Source organism: Cydia splendana, chromosome 21 (assembly GCF_910591565.1).
Source record: "Cydia splendana chromosome 21, ilCydSple1.2, whole genome shotgun sequence".
Classification (NCBI taxonomy): domain Eukaryota; kingdom Metazoa; phylum Arthropoda; class Insecta; order Lepidoptera; family Tortricidae; genus Cydia; species Cydia splendana.
The window spans coordinates 11,955,687-11,977,905 of NC_085980.1; the positions used below are offsets into that span (position 1 = coordinate 11,955,687).

The following is a 22,219-nucleotide window of genomic DNA, read 5'->3' on the forward strand; positions in this document are numbered from 1 at the left end:
CCTTATGCGTTACGCCTTACGCTGTCTCGAGTTTATCATTTTTTCCCCACCTCAAAAAGTGCACAGCGCCGCTAAAGAAGTTTTCACTTCAATAATTATAAAATGTTATTGAACTACATATTACTATACCTACCCGGCTATTAACAGATCGTGAGGACTTATTAATAGGTGTCAATCTATTTTAAATTGGAAAATTGTAATTTCTCCGATGAAAAGTTATCATGTGATAGTAAGTTTTGTATGGGATATATATGTAAATTTTATAACTTTAACGTACATAATAACTTCAATATTGTTTAAATGAAGTGTGAGAAACTCACGCATGAACGACCATGTCGCATTGAATCTAATCAATACGTACTTACTGTCAATCAGAAGATGTGTGTCACATTATAAAGGTTAAAAATGCCTATATCTTTTACTTTCATTTATTTTCTTTTCATGTCAAAGCGTCAAGTTAGAACAGGCCTATTGATTCAGAAAGTTTGTGTTTTTCTTTTTAAGGGGCCTAGAGTTTACCAGTTCTCTGGCCTATATCAGCCTGTCAGTTGTTCGGAACTGTCACCTTTTGCGTTTAACTGACAGGCTGATATCGTCTGGCGAACTGGTAATCTGGTGGGCCCTTTAGTTCCCTAATGATTAAACTCCGACGCAAAATAAGGAGGGTTAATGTTTGACGCCAATGTCTATCTGTCTGTATGTGTGTCTATCTGTGGCATGGTAGCTCTCTAACAGATGGACCGATTTCAATGCGGTTTTTTATGTGAAAGCGAGTTTCCTTGCGGTGGTTCTTAGGTTATGTTTGATAAAAATCCAGCAGTTTAAGAGTATCAGCTCTTTTACTAAATAATGTACCTAAGGCATTTTTGGCGTAAAATTGTTTTTTTTTGCATAATGCGTAGGGTTTTCTTTAGTTTTTAATTTAATAGTTATTATTGCTAAGGATCATAACTAGTAAATGGAGCGCTTGTATTTTTTTAGGGTTCCGTACCTCAAAAGGAAAAAACGGAACCCTTATAGGATCACTCGTGCGTCTGTCTGTCTGTCCGTCTGTTACAGCCTATTTTCTCGGAAAGTACTGGATCAATTAAGTTGAAATTTGGTACACATATGTAAATTAGTGACCCAAAGATGGACATGTTTTTTTCATAATTTTAAAATAAGTAAAAGAAGTTATTTAAGAAAATAACCAAAAAATGACCCCCCCCCCCTTTATCTCCGAAACTACTAGGCCAAAAATTTTAGATGACAGGAAAACCTATTAGAAATGTGCAGTCAAGCGTGAGTCGGACTTGTGTACGGAAACCTTGAAACGCGAGTCTAACTCGCACTTGGCCGGACACGGACGGACATTTCTCCAGAAGTTCTTCCTGTCTCGTATGTAGAGCTAAAGTGAGCTCAGAGGTGGTCAAAGGTAGTAAACCTTAGAATGCAGATGTCGCTAGTGACGTTGTCACAGTTGCAATTACTAAATTCGCGTTGATTGACGGATGGTCAGCTGGTGGAATTGGTAACGCATTGGACCGGCAATCCAAGTATGTGGGTTCGAGTCCCACGTTGGCCTGAGTTGATCATCGTTGAATTTTTCATTGTGATTGACATCTGTATTAACAATTTATAGATTAGAGCTAAAGTATGGATAGAACTGTCTCCCATGGTATTTCCGGACCGATACGACCTTCAATATCATAGAAGGGAGAAGGAAGACCAAGTAAAAGTTATATGAGCCAAGTAAAGGCGCATGTAGGGGCCGTGTCGTACCAGGACACTAAGGGGCTGGCTTCGGACCCACCAAGGTTGAAACAACTTAAATTGAAAGAAGAAAACGACCTTCGAACTTTCCTGTAAATAGCGTACTCCCATCTTCATCATCATCATCATCATCTCAGCCATAAGACACCCACTGCTGAACATAGGCCTCCCCCTTGGACCTCCATAAGTGCCGGTTGGAACCCCCTCTTAAAGGCCGGCAATTGCAAACCCTCCGGTGTTACTGGTGTCCATGGGCGATTGCTTACCACCAAGGGCCCGTTTCTCAAAAGCTTGTAACTTGTAATACAAGTGGAAGTTTCTTTCTGACAAAAGCTGCTGTCAAAAAGTGACATCCGCTTGTATTACAAGTTACAAGCTTTTGAGAAACGGGCCCCAGGCGATACGTCGGCTCGTTTTCATTGAAGGTCATAAAAAACACAGCTTATTGTCATTATTTCCTACTCAATACTCGTACGTCTTTTGCGGCGTAAAAAGAAATCACGCCTGTTGATCACATTCGTGATCTCAAGTTACCGTTATTCGAGACTTACCAAATTTCTACTCCATGCCCAAACGTTTTACCTTTGAATGCGTACCTACATGGTTGAGTGATGAGTAACTTAAATCCGGTTTAATTCATTAATCATTTCATAAACTTTTGAAAAAAAGCATAAAAGATGGAAATACTGTTTAGTTATCCCCCTGACGACCGACGTACTACACGTAATACATAGAGTTAGACCCCAAATAACTTTTGACTCTGTTAAACTGAACTTGACATAGTTAAATTTAAGCTGGCAAACTTGTTAAACCCTTCTACTATTTTTATCTTATCTTATCTTCTTTCTTTAGGATATATGTAGGATAAAACTAACACAAGACCAGACGATTCAACGGAGCTACGCCGTTTTGTCGCCTAAATAGATAGTGTTTAGTTTTTTAGTTTATATAAAATACATAATAAAATGCTTGATTCTGATTCTGATTCATAATAATTATGTATGTTAGTCTGTAAGGTATTTGTAATATGGGCTTTTGTTGCCTGATTTAAATTTTTAAATAAATAAATAAGAACAAAATAATAGTGACAGACAGTAGGTAAAAATGAGTTTGGTTACTTAGCCTATTTTATATCTCACTGCTGGGCAAACGCCTCATTTTTCTTCCATCACTCATCACGGTTTGGTGCACGCTTTCGCCCCTGAGGGCTTACTGCGATCCATGTTCGACGTGTTGCCTCCCTGTCACACTTATGTAAGAATTTACAAGTGCGACAAAGAAGCAACACGTCGAATGTGGTTCGCGGTAGGCCCTTTGCCGCGGCTAACTCACGGCGATCATTCGGTAGCTAATTTGGCCCACCGATTTGGGTGCATTCGGCAGACGTGTCCCGCCCAATCCCACTTAAGCTTGGCGGCCTTGTCATTGTATTCCTAAAATTTAATATATTACAAAACTTTTAACGTTGTGTATCTGGTGTAATCCCTTACAGGTTTTTTATCGTTTTTCTGCCGTATTTTAAGACACACTAGCGACCCGCCCCGGCTTCGCACGGGTTAAAAAATTATACACCTATACCTTCCTTAAGAATCATCTAATAGGTGAAAAACGCATGAAAATCCGTTCCGTAGTTTTTGAGTTTATCGCGAACATACAAATACACAGACGGACGCGGCGGGGAACTTTGTTTTATAAGGTGGTGATAACTGAGGTAACAAAGGTATTTGTGGCTTTAAAAGTTTATAAAATGGGTACTATGTCTAGTAAACTATGTCAGTATAGCATACGGAAAGTGTTCAACTATGTATGTGATGTTTTGTTAATGAACCGGTCAGTCCAGTGGTTTCACTTTAGTGCAACGGTTTTGGGTTCGATATTAAGGTAAGCGTCCACAGCATTGGACGCATAGCTCGTAATTCATAATAGATGTAGATATTTTTTTCAACAGTAGAAAAACTGTCCGTCCGTCTGTCACCAGGCTGTATCTCACGAACCGTGATAGCTAGACAGTTGAAATTTTCACAGATGATGTATTTCTGTTGGCGCTATAACAAAAAATACTAAAAACAGAATAAAATAAAGATTTAAGTGGGGCTCCCATACAACAAACGTGATGTTTTTGCTTATTTTGCGTACCTAATGGTACGGAACCCTTCGTGCGCCAGTCCGACTCACACTTGAACGGTTTTTTATGATATAGGAGGCAAACTAGTAGACGAACTGCCTGATGGTAAGCTTATTGCAAGACCAGAGGGGTTGCAAGTGCGTTGTCGGCATTTATTAGGGGAGACCGAGGTGAGTTGTGACAGAGGAGAGTTGTGACATCGTTGATTTTTTTGGAATCTATTAACTAAAAACAAGGTCGCAATAGCGCGCGTTTGTTAGTTCAAGTTACGAGCTAACAAACGCACACTGTTGCGAGCTCGCTAACAGTCGTTAGATTCCAAAAAATCGACAATGTCACAACTCACCTCGGTCTACCCTACACTCTAAAAAAAATTTGGTTGGCCCAATCAATATCTTGATAGTCGTAATCAAGCATCTTGATTCCATACGAGCCTAACAAGAACTTAGACACATCAAACAAGGTAATTCTGATTGCTATTACTATTGTTATGTAACTGAACCAATTAAGATCTTGTTCAATATTTACATGAAAAATAATTATACTAACTAAGGGCTTGATAATTATTATCATGATACGTAACTGTAACAACTAAAACAAACAAGTTAGTTTAACTAAGAAGTAAATCAATGTTAACATGAAGAATTACTGTATTAACTATTTGACCCAAATAAGTTCAACTAAGAACATGATTACACCGACTTATGCACCTTATTAGCCTGAACTAAGATATTGGTCAATTTGAATCTATTGTTTAATCATTTCAACTAAGATGTAAATCAATGTTAACATGAAGAATTATTGTATTAACTATTTGACCCAAATAAGATCAACTAAGAACATGATTACACCGACTTATGCATTTTATTAGCTTGAACTAAGATATTGTTCAATTTGAATCTTAATTGTTTAATCATTTCAACTATGAAGCTTGTTTAGTACAATACCATTCTTGTTCAATTGTACTATGACTTACTTTGTCTCATTTACTAATACATGCTAATACATTTCTTTCAGATCTCTAGTTTTTTTACGCGCCGTGCTGAATCATGCTGATGGTCCTCGTTGTTATACTCAAGGCATTAGTCTTAAATACTAAGATATACATTTATTTCAGATCTTTTTGGCGATCGGCCTAGACCGGTTTAGCTTTACAAACACGGGAGGAGGCGTGCTTGTGAAATGTGAAGCCATACCGGTCTAGGCCGATCCTCAAAAAAATCTGCCTTGAGTATAATACGAGTACGAGGACCAGCATTTATTCAGCACGGCGCGTATAAAAACTAGCACAAAGGAAATTTATCAAATTTAAACGAATAAGTAGTTAATAAAATATAACAACAAAGAAAGGGATAAAACATAATTAAACTAAATCAGGCCCGTAAAGTTTTATGAAAAGGGGTAAATAAATAAAACAAAAAAATATTATAATAAGATGATATTTATTAATTTAAACATTTTGAAAGTACACTACACTCACAGTGTCACTACGCGAGTTTGATTCGGATTTCACTGGTTATTTTTAGACAAACAAATCACAGGATTCCACACATTTGACAGTTTAAAACCCGATCTTCACGATTGAAATTTTTATATTTGTGAATTTCAATGGCTTCTCTTACCAATCTTGGTATATAGTGGTGTCGAAATGACCTTGGGACTATGCAACTCGATCCAGTGATTATTGTACCCAATTGTTCTTGACCGCAGCGATGTGTTCTTTAATTCTGCAGGCAATAGTGCGTTTGGTCTGCCCAATGTGCGAACTACCACAACTGCACTCAACTTTGTACACACCAGGTTTTTCCAGAGGAATAAGTAATTGAATGAGCTTAACGCAACTGCATGCTACTGAGACTCGACTGCTCGCTCGCATGGTGGCACACGCCGCGAGAGGGGCGCGGGCGGGGCGGAGAGCGGGTGTACAGGCGCTCCCCCCGCTTATCTCTTGATTGATCGGATTAACCGATTATTTAATTTAATTATTAAGAAAATCGATTTAACAAATAATTCTTAGTAGAATGGAATATTAGTTTCGTAATTAATACAATAATTTGATCATAATGGGATTGAATGTTTTATCTTCGTTGTTCTAAATATTGTATGTTTAGTTGATTGAACTACCAAATCTTATGTAAATCAACAAAGACAAAATAATCAAATAAACTATTAAAATGTTCATAACTATTAACATATTTATCTGTTTTAATTAATTTGTTAAGGATTGAATTAACCTACGTTACATAATTATGCCAACAAGTTAATAATAGATACAAAGTATACAATTGTTAGGATTAATAACATACCTACTTTATTAGTTCAATCACAGATACACTTATTGTTTTAAGTAATCAGCTTTCTTTGATTTATATAAGATCGTTATTGTTGTAATTAACTTAACGTCAACTAAGAGAAAACTGCTCTTAGTTGGTCTTCATTTTTTAGAGTGTAGAGTACGCCGTTTTATTGAAGGTTTGAAAGTCGTATCTGTCCGGAAATATTGCAGGCAACTGCTCATTTTTATTTTTATTTTATTTTATTTTATTTTATTAGAAGACCAACAGCGTTAACAAACATTATAAACTTATAACGAGGATACAATCATAAAGCCAATAACAGGTCTCCCTAACAGATACAAAAGAAAATATTACGGATTTGCTTAGGTACTAGGTATAGTAGGTATTACAAATTTTGTGTGTGTGTGCGTGTGTGCGTGTGTGTGTGTGTGTGTGTGTGTGTGTGTACGTATGCGTGTGTTTGTTATTCATTCCTCCACTTGATTGTTATGAATTTTTTTCGCAATCGCATTTTTAAATGTTTTTTTTATTATTGTGCACAAATGGATCGACATCGCTAAACTGATTGTTGTACGTTTTTGAAATTCTATATAATACTGAATTCCTGCCATAATTAGTATGATAGTTAGGTAAACTAAGAAGACGTTGGTGCCTAGTATTTACCTTAGGTGTGAAGTATTTGATCTCAGCTATAAGGTTAGGACAATCCACATCACCTTTGACTATTCAAATAGTAAACCCATATCGAGCAATACCCTCCTATCCTCTAGGCTCATTATATTATACCGCTTGCAACTAATCTTATAACTTATGGATGGCTGTTTAGTACGGTAATTCAGGTATAGTAAGAACCTCTGTTGCAGTCTTTCAATTCTTGATTTGTAGGTAATGTAATTAGGAGACCATACATTGGATGCGTACTCCAGAACACTAAGTACATAGGTAAAATAAACCATTTTTATACAGTCAGGGTCGTTAAATGCCTTACAGACTCTCATCACGAAACCCAGGTTCTTGTAAGCTTTGTTTATTATATTATCAATGTGATCTGACATCAACATTTTACTATCTAATAAGACTCCTAGGTCTCTTATTGATTGAACTCTTTCTAAGCTGGTTTTGTTTATAGTGTAGCAAGCATGAATTGGTGATGGCTTTCTAGAAAAAGTGATTACTTGACATTTAGATGCATTAACCGTTATTTTGTTTCTGTTGTAGTATTGTGAGAGAGAATCTAATGTTTTTTGTAAAATATTACAGTCAGAGGCATCTTTGATTTTAATAAATATCTTTTTATCATCTGCATATAACAGATGTTGAACAGGTGAGTCTATACAAGTGTAAATATCAAATATATATGCATTATAAAATAAGGGTCCTAAATGTGATCCCTGAGGGACGCCAGATGGGACATAAATATGATTTGATCTGTAACCACCAATAGTGACGAACTGTGACCTGTTAGAGAGGTACGATTTTATCCATCTTAGTAGGCAGCCATGTATGCCTAATTTTTGTAACTTGGCCAACAGGATGACGTGGTCTACTCGGTCGAAGGCTTTCTCGAAATCAGTGTACACCACGTCAACCTGTCCACCTCTCTCCATGTTACTTAGGACATAATTAGTAAATTCGGTAAGATTAGTAATTGTAGATCGTCGCCTAAGAAAACCATGTTGGTTAGAACTGATGCCTTGCATTATTGTAGGATAAATGTGATCGTAAACTATTTTCTCGAAAATTTTACTAAATATGTTTAATATTGAAATGGGACGGTAGTTTTCAATATTTGTTTTTGATGATTTTTTATGTATTGGGACAACATTGGCCTCCTTCCATTTATCGGGAAATATGCCCTCTGATAAAGAGCGATTTATTAATATCGATAATGGAATATCGATAATCGATAATATCGATAACACGGCACGGCTTAGCTTAAAGCTTTACAGTTTAGCTTAAAATGTTTATTTTTTTTCACTGAGATTAAAGCAAAAGTGTTTTTAGTTTTGTCATAGGTACCATTGATCAGTAAATTGGAGGTATGTAAATCTAACTTTGGTAGGTACCTACTTTTCTTATGTTTCAATGGAAGATAATAATATGCAATGTTTAAGGGTTTTAGGCATTTATTGTAGATATTGTAACTACTTAATCTGAAAAATAATTCATGTTTTTCATAGAAATTACTTCAAAATCTTGTCACATTTTTTTGATGCCTGTTTTTAGGGTTCCGTACCCAAAGGGTAAAACGGGACCCATTACTAAGACTCCGCTGTCCGTCTGTCTGTCTGTCTGTCTATCTGTCCGTTCGTCCGTCCGTCCGTCCGTCCGTCTGTCTGTCTGTCTGTCTGTCTGTCTGTCTGTCTGTCTGTATGGCTGTCTGTCACCAGGCTGTATCTCACGAACCGTGATAGCTAGACAGTTGAAATTTTCACAGATGATGTAAGTATTTCTGTTGCCGCTATAACAACAAATACTAAAAACAGAATAAAATAAAGATTTAAGTGGGGCTCCCATACAACAAACGTGATTTTTGACCGAAGTTAAGCAACGTCGGGCGGGGTTAGTACTTGGATGGGTGACCGTTTTTTTTTGCCGTTTTTTGCATTATGGTACGGAACTCTTCGTGCGCGAGTCCGACTCGCACTTGGCCGGTTTTTTTGTATTGACAACGCGGTCGCAGTAATGAGAACAACAAACAATAGTAGGTAGGTACCTACATTGCGCAACATGGGGCGTAAGTTAAATATTGCAAACGAGAGTAAGTTAAATCGCGACGGCTTGCCGGAGCGATTTATAGACTCGAGTTTGCAATATTAATACGCCCCGAGATACACACAATGTTTTTATCACACTTGCGATACAAGAATGAAGTATAAAGACAAAAAACTGTTAATTATGGTACTATTAGAAACTTCATTACTCCCTAGTGAAAACGCTTTTTCTATTAATCCCGCTAAGCCTGCGTACAATTCCACATTTCTGAGAGAGTGTGATGAAAAAAAAATTGTACATATTAATTTGTTGTCTATTTCGCTAAAGGCATAAATGAAAGCGAAGAAGCTTAACGACCTTCCCCTTAATACCTTAATACGCACATGGAGATCATCAAATTGATAGGTAACCTAGAATCAGACTTCAGCTTTGCAATAAACCTCAGAGCAATTGTACTAATTGCTGCCACCGCAACATTAATCTTCAGCCTCGAGCGGTGCAGCTTTCGCGTGAGTATGGTTTTTAACTCTAATAGTAGTTATAGGCCCCAATTTCACCACGGTGACAGGTGCGACAATTGTAAAATCACTGTTGCTGACGTCACAGGCTTCCATGGGCTACGGTTACCGCTTACCATCAGGCGGGCCGTATTCCTGTTTGAAATTCAATACGTAGGTACTTCAAATTGTCGGGTGATAGATTAAAATTATGAAATGAAAATGTAACTATGGATAATGTTCGAACAAATATAGTTTTGTACCTATTTACAAATTGAAAGCATGGCCATTGCCCAAACCACAAGGAATAAAAAACCGGGCAAGTGCGAGTCGGACTCGCGCACGAAGGGTTCCGTACGATAATGCAAAAAAAAAAAACAAAAAAAAAGCAAAAAAAAAACGGTCACCCATCCAAATACTGACCACTCCCGACGTTGCTTAACTTTGGTCAAAAATCACGTTTGTTGTATGGGAGCCCCATTTAAATCTTTATTTTATTCTGTTTTTAGTATTTGTTGTTATAGCGGCAACAGAAATACATCATCTGTGAAAATTTCAACTGTCTAGCTATCACGGTTCGTGAGATACAGCCTGGTGACAGACGGACGGACGTACGGATGGACGGACGGACGGACGGACGGACGGACGGACGGACGGACGGACGGACAGCGAAGTCTTAGTAATAGGGTCCCGTTTTACCCTTTGGGTACGGAACCCTAAAAAGTATGCACGTAACATTTTTTAATCACGTTTCACCTTTTATTTCTGTGCTTTAGTGGTTCGGGTGGTTTTGGTCTGGTTCCTCGATAAACAACTTAATTTCAAAGGTGAGTCTGGTTTAAAAACGTTTAGAATAAAGAGCTATGCGTCTTTCCTGTGGCCATCATAATATAATAGGACTTTAAAGTTCAAAACCTTTTTTTTGGACCCTTATAGACATGATCAATTGGTCATGGTATGTGTGACGAAATGATGAAGCAATAGTAAAATTTAAACATAAAGCAAATTTAAGAGCCAACGGGAGTGGTCATTTCTCCATACAAACGTACTCCTCGTTTTCCTCCGTGGTTTTTGAAGCTAGAGCAATGATTTTTTCAACACAGATTAATATTGTCAATATCTGTGTCGGACCGTTTTGCTTTTTTTGATATTTTTGTTTTTTAAGGCGCTAGAGCCCTTCAAAAATGGCCAAAATGGCCTAATTGACTATGCCGCAATGAGAGGGGTGGCATTCAAAACTGATATCAATTAGCCAAAAATGCAAAACGGTCCGACACAGATAATTTCATAATCATTTAGATTTCCAAATTTGGTTACGATTGGTTAAGTTTTGGAGGAGGAAACAGAGGAGTACGAAACCTCGATTTTTGAGATTTTTACGCAGGATTTTTCGCCTTGTCCTTATCGCACTACTTTTAGGTGCCGCTTCCGTTAGCGAGACGGGTATATTTACCTAAAATATTTAAAACTCAGCTCCTGTTTCGTCTTAATAGTCCACACAAAACCGTAGTTAGCTGTCTAAAACCCAAAATTGAGTTTACTGTGGGATTTTATAACTTTGGAATAAACATTTTTGATGAACACACAAACTTACCTTTGAGAGCGCTGGTGGCCCAGCGGTAAAAGGGTGCGACTTTCAATCTGGAGGTCGCGGGTTCAAACCCCGGCTCGTACCAATGAGTTTTTCAGAAGCTATGTACGAAGTATCATTTGATAAATATTTACCAGTCGCTTTTCGGTGAAGGAAAACTTCGTGAGGAAACCGGACTAATCCCAATTTTAAGGCCTAGTTTACCCTCTGGGTTGGAAGGTCAGATGGCAGTCGCTTTCGTAAAAACTAGTGCCTACGCCAATTATTGGGATTAGTTGCTAAGTGGACCCTATCAAGCTCCCATAAGCCGTGGCAAAGGGACAACGCGAGGAAGAAGACACAAACTTAAGGGGCCCACTGATTAAAAGTCCGCCGGACGGATCGGCCTGTCGGTTAGAACAAAACTTTGACAGTTCCGAACAACTGACAGGCCGATACCGTCCGGCGGACTGTTAATCAGTGGGCCCCTTTAGGCTCATAAGTTGATTATTGGAAACTAAACAATCATCGTAGTAAACAACACTAACCTGTGACTTGGGGCCCGATTCGGATTTTGAAATAGACATCTATTAGACATCTTTTAGACATCACCAATATACGATAACGGTATGTTTAAGATCTAACCTGTCAAATTTGACATTTGCGCGATTCTGGAGATTGAACGATTTCCACAGGATATGACTTAGCGATCCAATTCACATCTAATAGATATCTTACTCTAATATCTAACGTAAAAGTGACATTGGTTGCCCGAATTGCGCTGTAAAAGAGAACTAGTTGATATCTAAACTATAACGTATCTAGAATGGATCTAGTACGTGTCGTCTCTTGTGAATATCTTGAAGATCGAATACGGCAGGTGGCATTGAATTAAAATGTCATCATACTCATCAAGTCATTTACCTACAAGATAGTGTGATGTGAATGCTAGTAACGAGTTAGCAGTACCTATCATAATGTAGAAAATATGTTCAATGTATTTTCCTATTAAGTATGTTCTTGTTGTTTAAAAACCGGGCAAGTGCGAGTCGGACTCGCGCACGAAGGGTTCCGTACCATAATGCAAAAAAAAAGAAAAAAAAAAGCAAACAAAAAACGGTCACCCATCCAAGTACTGACCACTCCCGACGTTGCTTAACTTTGGTCAAAAATCACGTTTGTTGTATGGGAGCCCCATTTAAATCTTTATTTTATTCTGTTTTTAGTATTTGTTGTTATAGCGGCAACAGAAATACATCATCTGTGAAAATTTCCACTGTCTAGCTATCACGGTTCGTGAGATACAGCCTGATGACAGACGGACGGACGGACGGACGGACAGACGGACGGACGGACGGACGGACGGACGGACAGTGAAGTCTTAGTAATAGGGTCCTGTTTTACCCTTTGGGTACGGAACCCTAAAAACCGGCCAAGTGCGAGTCGGACTCGCGCACGAAGGGTTCCGAACTACTATTACGCAAAAAACGGCAAAAAAATCACGTTTGTTGTATGGGAGCCCCACTTAAATATTTATTATATTCTGTTTTTAGTATTTGTTGTTATAGCGGCAACAGAAATACATAATCTGTGAAAATTTCAACTGCCTAGCTATCACGGTTCCTGAGATACAGCCTGGTGACAGACAGCCATACAGACAGACAGACACACAGACAGACGGACGGACGGACGGACGGACGGACGGACGGACGGACGGACGGACGGACGGACGGACGGACGGACGGACGGACAGACAGACAGACAGACAGACAGACGGACAGCAGAGTCTTAGTAATGGGTCCCGTTTTTACCCTTTGGGTACGGAACCCAAAAAGGGTTAAAAAAACTGTTTATTTTTATTCAAGGGTATTAGGTAAATTAGTCAAACTCGGTCACAAACTCAAAGTTTGGAAACAATTTGACTTCCATTCGAACTTCGCAATCGAAAGCTCTCTAAATAAAGCTTTCTTAAGGTTTAGGTTACGGTTTTTTCTCTTTAATTTAATTTTTCTTAGAGCCCTTTAAAAACAAAGAGTCTGCTGTGTAGGTAGTATCATCTTAACAATAGATCTGCCCAATCATTGGCTCATTTTCACATAAGTAATTTCTTTCTTCCATCTTTTTGTGAAAAGTATAATTAACTTTCCTTGACACAAGTTAAACTATACAATGATGGTGTTTTTTTCATTTTATGTGGGAAAACAAAAAGTCGTTTGTGTTTGTTGGTCTTTAGAGTGTTTTTAATTTAGTTACTCTTGCGGAGATTTCTATACTAGCTTGTATTTTTTTTAAATAAATATGTAAAAATCATGTATGATGTATGTATTGATGTATGTATTTACATACATCAATGATACAATGCCTCAAGGGCCTCTTTTAGATTTAAAAGCTAGTTATTAATTTCGTTTAGTAGTACCACTGTATATATCTTGTATGTAAATAAATGATTTTACCGCTTATAAAATGAACATATCGTATATATTTAGATTTTCTTTTAGTCGATTACAAGTATCATATTAGAGTCTGGCTACTGAAATATTACACAAATGTTTGGCGGGAAATTTAAAAAATCTTGGGCTGGTCACACTTTGTTTAGTAGGAATTATAGTTTTGATACTAGAAAATATTTTTGATTTTCTGTGCACACGTAAGGTACCTAAGGATAAGTTGACGTGCACTCAAAGTCAGCTCACATAATTTCTACCACTAGGTAAAGTACAGTCTGTACAGTATGTTAATAACTTAATAATTTAATTTTTTATTTTGTATTGTTTGTATTTTTTGTTTGACATGTAAATTTGTGAATAAATGTACATTTATGAATAAATTATCTGAAATCTGAAAGTCAACGATAAACACATATGTTAACGCTTTCTCCCCATATACTATTGTAACAAGGCGAAAAATTAACTGTATATAGTTTAAATAAGACCTAGCTCGACAATACCGTAATATTAATCCATCACCAAAAAGATTACATAGGTAAGTTGTAACGGTTTACCGTTATTTCCAATTAAAATTCTATAAAATAAGAAATAAACTTAAACCTAAATATAACTATAAACTACTATAATACACATTTCATACTTATGATCTAAAAAAATATATACAAAAACCTTAAAAACTAATATATACAAAATAAATCTACGAACAAACAGAATTGACGACTGCATTTGCTATTAGGTAAAACTAGATGCGAATACAAAGGACTACGTCACCCGGCTCGCGATAAGCGATGTGAACCGGCCAGCTAATGAGACACATACGCGTCCGAGACATTGCTACCACGGCTTTGACAGCGAGAGGTCAAATCGACTAAATTCAAAGATACAATTTTACAGTCATGATGTGACAAATTTTTAATATGGTGTAAAATTTATTCTAATATTAAATGTGTTAAGTTCCAGTATTTCCCCAAATAGGGTGAGTGTTTTGAATATTTTGTAGTTTTAAGAGAAAGGTAACTTTCATAGTAGTAAATTAAGGAATCATTTTCTTCTTGCCATCACATTTTCATTTAGTTCTTTCTGGGTACATTTGGCTATCACTATCTGCTTATTAACTGTAATTTTCCTATAAAAATAACGCTGGAAATAACAAGCTTCTCGAACCTTCTGGAAATATGAGTCTACCCACTTTATAAAAATCTTGTAGATTATAATCAAAGTTAGGCTTAATTCTAATTTAAATGTGTGATGTTCACTTAACATCATTAATCTAGTTTACTTTTAGAGGAATTATATTGATTATAGGTAAATAAAACAATTTATTATTCGGTCCATACAGAGCGCCCGTAACACAGCTGCCGCCATCATGCGCACCAGTGTTGCCAGCCATCTGCTTATTTATTGATGAACACCACATCTCTTCCTTTTTAACAAATTTGAAATTGTAGGAGAATACATAAAATGAATCATTGTACAGTACTGTACAACCAAAATTAACTTGCAACACAACACATTTCTAATCAGCATTTAGCTTTAACCAATTGAGTGATAACAATTTGAACAATGCATTTACAGACACTGACATAACTATTAAACTCTTAAATCACGACACACTTTTATAACTCAGTGTTTATATGATGATAAATATGAAGAAGTCGATACTCCAATTACAAATAAGTAAACTTACAGCTTTCCACATAGTCTTAGAAACCTTATTCCTTGTAAATATACCCTTTAGTATACAAAGATAGATAAATAGAGATATTTATTTGCATACCAGGTATTTTACATACATATACATGGACCCTGAAAAGGGTGTAGTAAAATAGGAAGTTTACAATATCACAAGTCCATACATATGACTAAACTACTAATAGTTAATTAATTTTCTAATTGCTGTTATAAGTAATCAAGTAACATATACATTTTTAAAGTAACAACTACAATACAGATAGCCTCTTTAATATGTTTACAGTCTGATTACAACTATATATTATCTAGCCAGCCATCATATGTTAAGAACAATGAGTGATGTTAGACCACAATATTAACCACTAGTTTGTAGTACAATATATATTTTTACTAGAGTCTAATATAGTCCTTAACATGGTTAAGGTAGACTGCTCACTGACACATCAATAACATGTAACATCTGTAACAATAACTGTTCCTTACTTATTAGTATTTACATACATGACATTTATTATTATTATCTATTTCCTCTCTCTTTCTTTAAAATTAAATTGTATTACAATGTATACTAGCAATTATCCCAATAAGCCTAGTTTCCCCTCTGGTTTGGAAGGTCAGATGGCAGTCGCTTCCGTAAAAACTAGTGCCTACGTAAATTCTTGGGATTAGCTGTCAAGCGGACCCCAGGCTCCCATGAGCCGTGGCAAAATGCCGGGATAACGCGAGGAAGAGGGAGTAGGTATACTAGCAATTATCCATACATATAAAATCAGTTGTATATTAACCCTCTACAGTTAAATACATGTAGAATATATTATTTTCATAAAAATTCCATGCAATAATTTAGTAGTTTAAAATATTTATATAGGAGCCAGTTACCTTATCAAATTCCTAACATTCTATTCCATAATTTTAATCAGTAATCAGTCATTAGTTGCTTTCATAGGTACATACATAAGGTGGTACATTTGAATAAGAAACAGTTATGAACCCTGTATGGGCACTGCAAATAACAACTTTTAGTAACTAAAACTCTTAGCTTGCTACATTCTATAAAATAACATTTTATATTATTTAGTTTAGGTAAAAATATTAGTTTAAATGCCACTTTTATTACCCCTATAAGTATTATTAACAACTTGTACCTAAAAGTGTTTAATGCGACCAGATTGTCAAAAGCATCAACAAATAGTGAAATTGTAACGTAGTATAGCTTTCTTGGACAAGCCGGAGCTTTAGAATTTTCCTTTGCACCATAAAAATAGCATATTTCAAAATAAATAATAAATAGTGAAAAACATCTCAACAAGTTTCACATAGTTTTAAATTCCTGTATCATACACAGTTCTACAAGTAAATATAAAGATAAATATGCAAACTTAACGCAAATGCGCTATAATCGTTAAACATATCTTTAGGCTACAGACTTCTGTCACTTATCTAGTGAGAACCACTATAATCTGTGCATAAATTTTACATCATTGTTCATAAATAATTATGTATAACAGTATAGTTACTTACTGAAAATTTAAATATACATAGTTAAATATATCTTACTATGACTTTGCTGTTATCATATTAACAATGACTGCACTTTACAGATGTGTAACACTGAAAAGCTTATGTAGTAAGGAATTAATATGCTGAATATCTGGTCCAAATCCTGTGTTGGTATATCTATTAACAAAACTTGTTTATTTACTACTTGCCTTTGTTGCCTAATAGGTACTCGTGTATGAATATGATCTAAACTTGTAAATTTTAATCAGTTGTCTGGTCATATAAATATATACAATGTCGTGTCGTATCGTTATTTACTTAATAAAGAATCCAATACCAAACTTTGGAAACACCAAACAGGACTCCACAGACCTTTCGCCAGAAATCTGAACAAGCGATATACTGTAACGCACATGGTTTTGCATCACATCCCAAATGGACTGTTTAGCACGTAGCCAGTTGTCAGCCGCATATTCCAACATATCTTTGGCATTGTCACCTGTAAGAGAAATACAGAAAATTCATCTGTTACGCTATGGGTGTGTTTATACCTATTTGGGTAGGTAATTATTTTATTCTGATGATCTCATCCAAAAGAGTATTTACTTAGTCTAACTACTTAGACTAAGTAGATAACTTCTTAAAGAAAAAAAAAAGTTTTTTTTTTTTTTTTTTGTTTAAATCAGTTTTGCTTGATAACAGCTTTGGTAGGATGGTTTGTCTTGTAAGGGTGTGTTTTGCTAAAATAGCATAACAAGCATAAATGTATAACCATAAAAAATGTATTTTATTGGGGATTCTAATGATGTTTGTTTTGACATCCATTTAAATAATTTTACCACATATATTCATTTCTACTTTGTAATGTACACATTTTCATGAATTATTGAGTTTAATAAGGGTACAACATATAATCCCTTACAAAAGATGATTTTATACCACCGGACCTAATGTATTTATTATTTCATATACAGGCAGGCAGTAAAGCAGTACTTTTACAAATGCAAACGATACAAGTCCAAAATATGAATACCGATATGTCCAATTTGTTTTTGATTTCGACAATGTGACTTGAATCACTGACATTCATGATTTGACAGTTCTGTCATAGTCACTAGTTAGGTTAAATCAAAACTTCATTGAGATTTTCTTTTACTTACACTTACCCTATTTCCAGACATTTAGGGTTGTACAATATACTTTCCAAACATGGCTCGTAACATACCATATGTGATGAGATCCTTATACTTCACGCTGCTAAACCAGTCTCCATTTCTGGTCACTGATATTTCTTCGAAAATGTCGTACAACACCTATATAGACGTCTTGCAAATATAATTATATAGTTAACAACATTGTACTTATTTTAGTTGCTAGTCTGAATGTGTTAAACTATACTTTTTTATATTATATTTAGGACATATTGTGACATATCCATGATTTTAACACTTGCAACAACATCCAATATCTACATTTTGCTCCGTAAGTTTGGAAAATCTGGTGATGGTCAAGAAACCTGAAAACTTACACAACCTGTTAGTCCATGTTTGCCACAAAACTGTAACGAGCACAGTTACACATTCCTGGAGTACATATAAGAATCTAGTAGATTCAATATTGTCTTGAATCTAATCTGGAACATTACTTTTATTTATTAACATTTAACTAAACACACAACATTGTTCTGAAACAATCTCTATCTGTCAAGTGTCAAAAGTGACACATCTGTATATTATTTATTACATCATTAAATGTTGCTATTACTTTGCAAACTCAACCGTATGAGTTCCTTAACATCATAATATATGTAGGTATGGAAATTTCCCATTAACCATCTTGTTGATTCATGATCAACCATTAGTTCCCATCATTTTATGGGGTTGATGATGTTATCCTTTACGACTTGGCGTACAAATCGTTAACATCATCATTTCGGCAACAGCCAGTAGTCATTTTGACATTTTTCGTTTCAAACGATTTTTTCCCATCATTTTATGGGGTTTATGATGTTGTATTACAACTTGGCGTACAAGTTGTTAACATCATACTTTCGGCATCAGCCTAAGCCAATAACTTGTTGGCATTTTATGTACATATATATGTACACACAATCACTGCAATCGCTCATAGATCTTGAATTGAATAGCCTAGATGACAAACATTGTAATTAATTATATCATTTGTGCCAGTATATTTTGAGAATCATTAATGTTTACATGAGATCCGTTAAAGGTCAACACAAATGTTCTTAGTTTGACCATCATACTCCAAGCACAAAACAGACTTTACTATGCAGTACCTACAGCAGGTACTTAGACCTTTTGGAAATATGGAAACAAGTAAATTTATATTTTGCTGGTGAATATGTACATCGTTTATAGTTTGCAAGGCAACTACATAGGTACATGTATTCTTGCATAAAATGTAAAAAAGTATTTGAAACAGAAACTGCTACAAAATACAAGTTATTATTTTATAGAACATCTTGTATTTTACCATATGAAATAGGTAAGGAATCTAATATTTGATACAATTATCCATTCTTCCCTTTTAAAAAGAAAAATAACTTTTAGTTATAACTTAATCTTGTATTGTATTTCCATATACTTAGGTATTTCTATATTATCAAATTAATTTAGACGAATTGCTCTATTATTTCAACAGACTGTATTATAAAATTCAACATTTGTCATCTACCAATGTACTTTATTTGGTTGAATGTCCAAAAGAACCATACACCATTTCCTAATCCTCAGACGCCTCCGAGTTACACCCATTACAGGCATCTGAAAGTCACTCATATCTTGTATTTCTCACGATTTCATTGTTTTGTACTTTATTTTGTTCTGATATACATGCGTTCGTTTTGCAAATCGTCGGCCCTGTTTACAAACCAATATGGCGCCAATATTTCATCAATTTGCAATTTGCGAATTTCATAGGTACTTACTCACGGTTTTACCTCGTCGCCACTTGTGATGTTCACTTAACATCATTAATCTAGTTTACTTTTAGAGGAATTATATTGATTATAGGTAAATAAAACAATTTATTATTCGGTCCATACAGAGCGCCCGTAACACAGCTGCCGCCATCATGCGCACCAGTGTTGCCAGCCATCTGCTTATTTATTGATGAACACCACAAAATGTATAAAATTACATGCCAAATTGTAGTTGACATGCATTAATAAAGCTTTTAGTTGTAGAAGTACATTTAGTAAATTTAACTTCACTTTCTTCTTTGTTTTAAATTTAAAATGATGATTCTACTTGTGACTGCCACATCATTGATCACCTTTTAATTCTTTGGGGTTCACTACACCAGCCTACTTTCTCATTAACGCATTAATTTGGCCTAAAATCCGGATGTCGCAGTCACTTGTACAAAATTGGACTTTTCTTGAAATGGCCATTTTTACCGGAATTCCAGGGACCAAGTCTGGGGTTGGAGTCGGAACCTACCAACCTGAACTCGCATGCTCCGCTTCGTTCCGGAAGGTTCCCGTGCTGGATCCGGAACCCTTTTTTTTTGAAGACGGCCACCTCCAAGTTCGACGTTCTGCGACGTAGTGCAGGGAAGTGACCCCTATCAAGGACTCGTTTCACCACTGTTAATTGCCAGCTCAGAAAAGATCCACGACCTTGTCTTTCCTTTAGTTTTTTTTATTTTTTTAAAATTATATTTCGTAAAATTTACTCTGGTTAGTTTTCTTTCGTCTCATTTTGCAATCTACCTACTTCATGCGACGCTAAACGTCACAAAGTAATATGCCAAATATGCTAAATGCTAAGTATCATAATATTTATAGAGCACCAACCTCCTAATTTGTTTACATTTGTTTAGGAGTTGTAAACATTGCAGTTTTTCGTTATACAACGCTACACGTCGACTTCGCACATTGTCGTAATTATTTACGAGCTTAAATAATAGTTTGCTGACCTCACGCAGTATAGAGATTATTAATAATATTTAAAATAAACACCTTGTAAACCGCAAACAATTTGAATGAATGACATAAATTGACAACTGACTTTTAGCTTTTTTTTAAATCATAGACAATTGGTGATACAACAACGAAATATCTGTCAACAATTTTTGGCTAGCCAGACTCTATAATCTATACATCTATACATATAATAAAGCTGAAGAAGGTCGAAAGTCTGTACATGGAAGATATTTGAAAAAAAGTTGGCTGGGGATACTTAGAATCGATAACAGAACACGTTCCAACAGTTTTTAGAATTTTTGTCTGTTTGTCTGTTTATCTGTTTTGTTTGTCTGTTTATTCGAACGCGCATCACGTGAAAACGGCTGAACGGATTTTGATGAAAACTTTACTAATCGATCGAGAAAATCCCCGGCCAGGTTATAGGCTATAAAAATTCAACCCCTAAAAGGGGGGGTAGCCACAACACTCGATTGACTTAAGCTTGCCCCTAAATCGTATGGCGCTACTTAGGAAGGAGGGGCAAACTTTTTTCAAATATGTGCTAACACTATAGAGTACCCTGGTAAACTAACAGATGGCACTGAATTTAATAAGATGTGACATAAATAAGCCACCGAGGAAGGATTTTGCCAAATTAACTCTAAATTTAGAAGACCCCTCTTCTAAAATTTCAATCTATCGTATGGATATCATCATCAAATTCAATTGAAAAATTGTGTTGATTTAATAATACAACAAAATTAAACGACAGTAAATTAATTGCCCCTCGTTGAACAGTGCCATCTTTTGGGGAGCTGAGTAAACATTAAGTAACCAAGAAAACTATAAATGGGTTTACAAAGTTACGTAGTGGTAAAATAAACACACATAGATTATCAACACGCGTATAATTGCATAAAATTATTTAAAATTATTTATTTTCTCCGTCATGAATTATACCTAATCGTAATTATATCAAATCCATATTCATACGTATCGCCTCCTGGCTACGAAGGTGGGTACTTTGAAAAAAAAACCATTGACCTCTGTCATTTGCAGTGCCGGATTAACCCTTTTAAGCAAAATAAGCACTTGCTTAGGGCACCATGTCTAGGGGGCACCAAAAATTATCGAAAAATTTTCGCGCTCGCTTCGCTCGCTTTTTTAATAACATTCTAAGATGTTTATGATAAAGGTGACATTCGGGTGGCGCCTACAGCAGCATTAGGTACTCTGTTGCAACGTTATTGCTGCAGCACTGTCAATATTCGTGATAAAATGATGTGACTGATTTCAACACTAAAAGTAAAAATGTACAACTGTCTATCAAATTGCGTTTTTTATATCGAAAAATTGTCGCGCTCGCTTCGCTCGCGTTTTCAATAACTTTCTAAGATATGATAAAGGTGATATTCGGGCGGCGATTGCAGCAGCATTAGGTACTCTATTGCAACGTTACTGCTGCGGCACTGTCAATTTTCGTGATAAAATGATGTGAATGATTTCCATACTAAAAGTAAAAATGTACAACTGTCTATCAAAATGCGTTTTTTATATCGAAATATTTTCGCGCTCGCTTCGCTCGCGTTTTCAATAACTTTCTAACATATGATAAAGGTGATATTCAATTTTCGTGATATAATGATGTGACTGATTTCCACACTAAAAGTAAAAATGTACAACTGTCTATCAA

At 35.7% G+C, this 22,219-nt stretch overlaps 1 non-coding gene across 1 annotated transcript; it reads left to right on the top strand.

Moving 5' to 3' along the window:
• The first annotated feature begins 1,492 nt into the window (after positions 1-1,492).
• Positions 1,493-1,564, top strand: Trnaa-ggc (transfer RNA alanine (anticodon GGC)). Its single transcript has one exon. It is a non-coding gene; the product is annotated as a tRNA-Ala (tRNA).
• Positions 1,565-22,219: the final 20,655 nt, after the last annotated feature.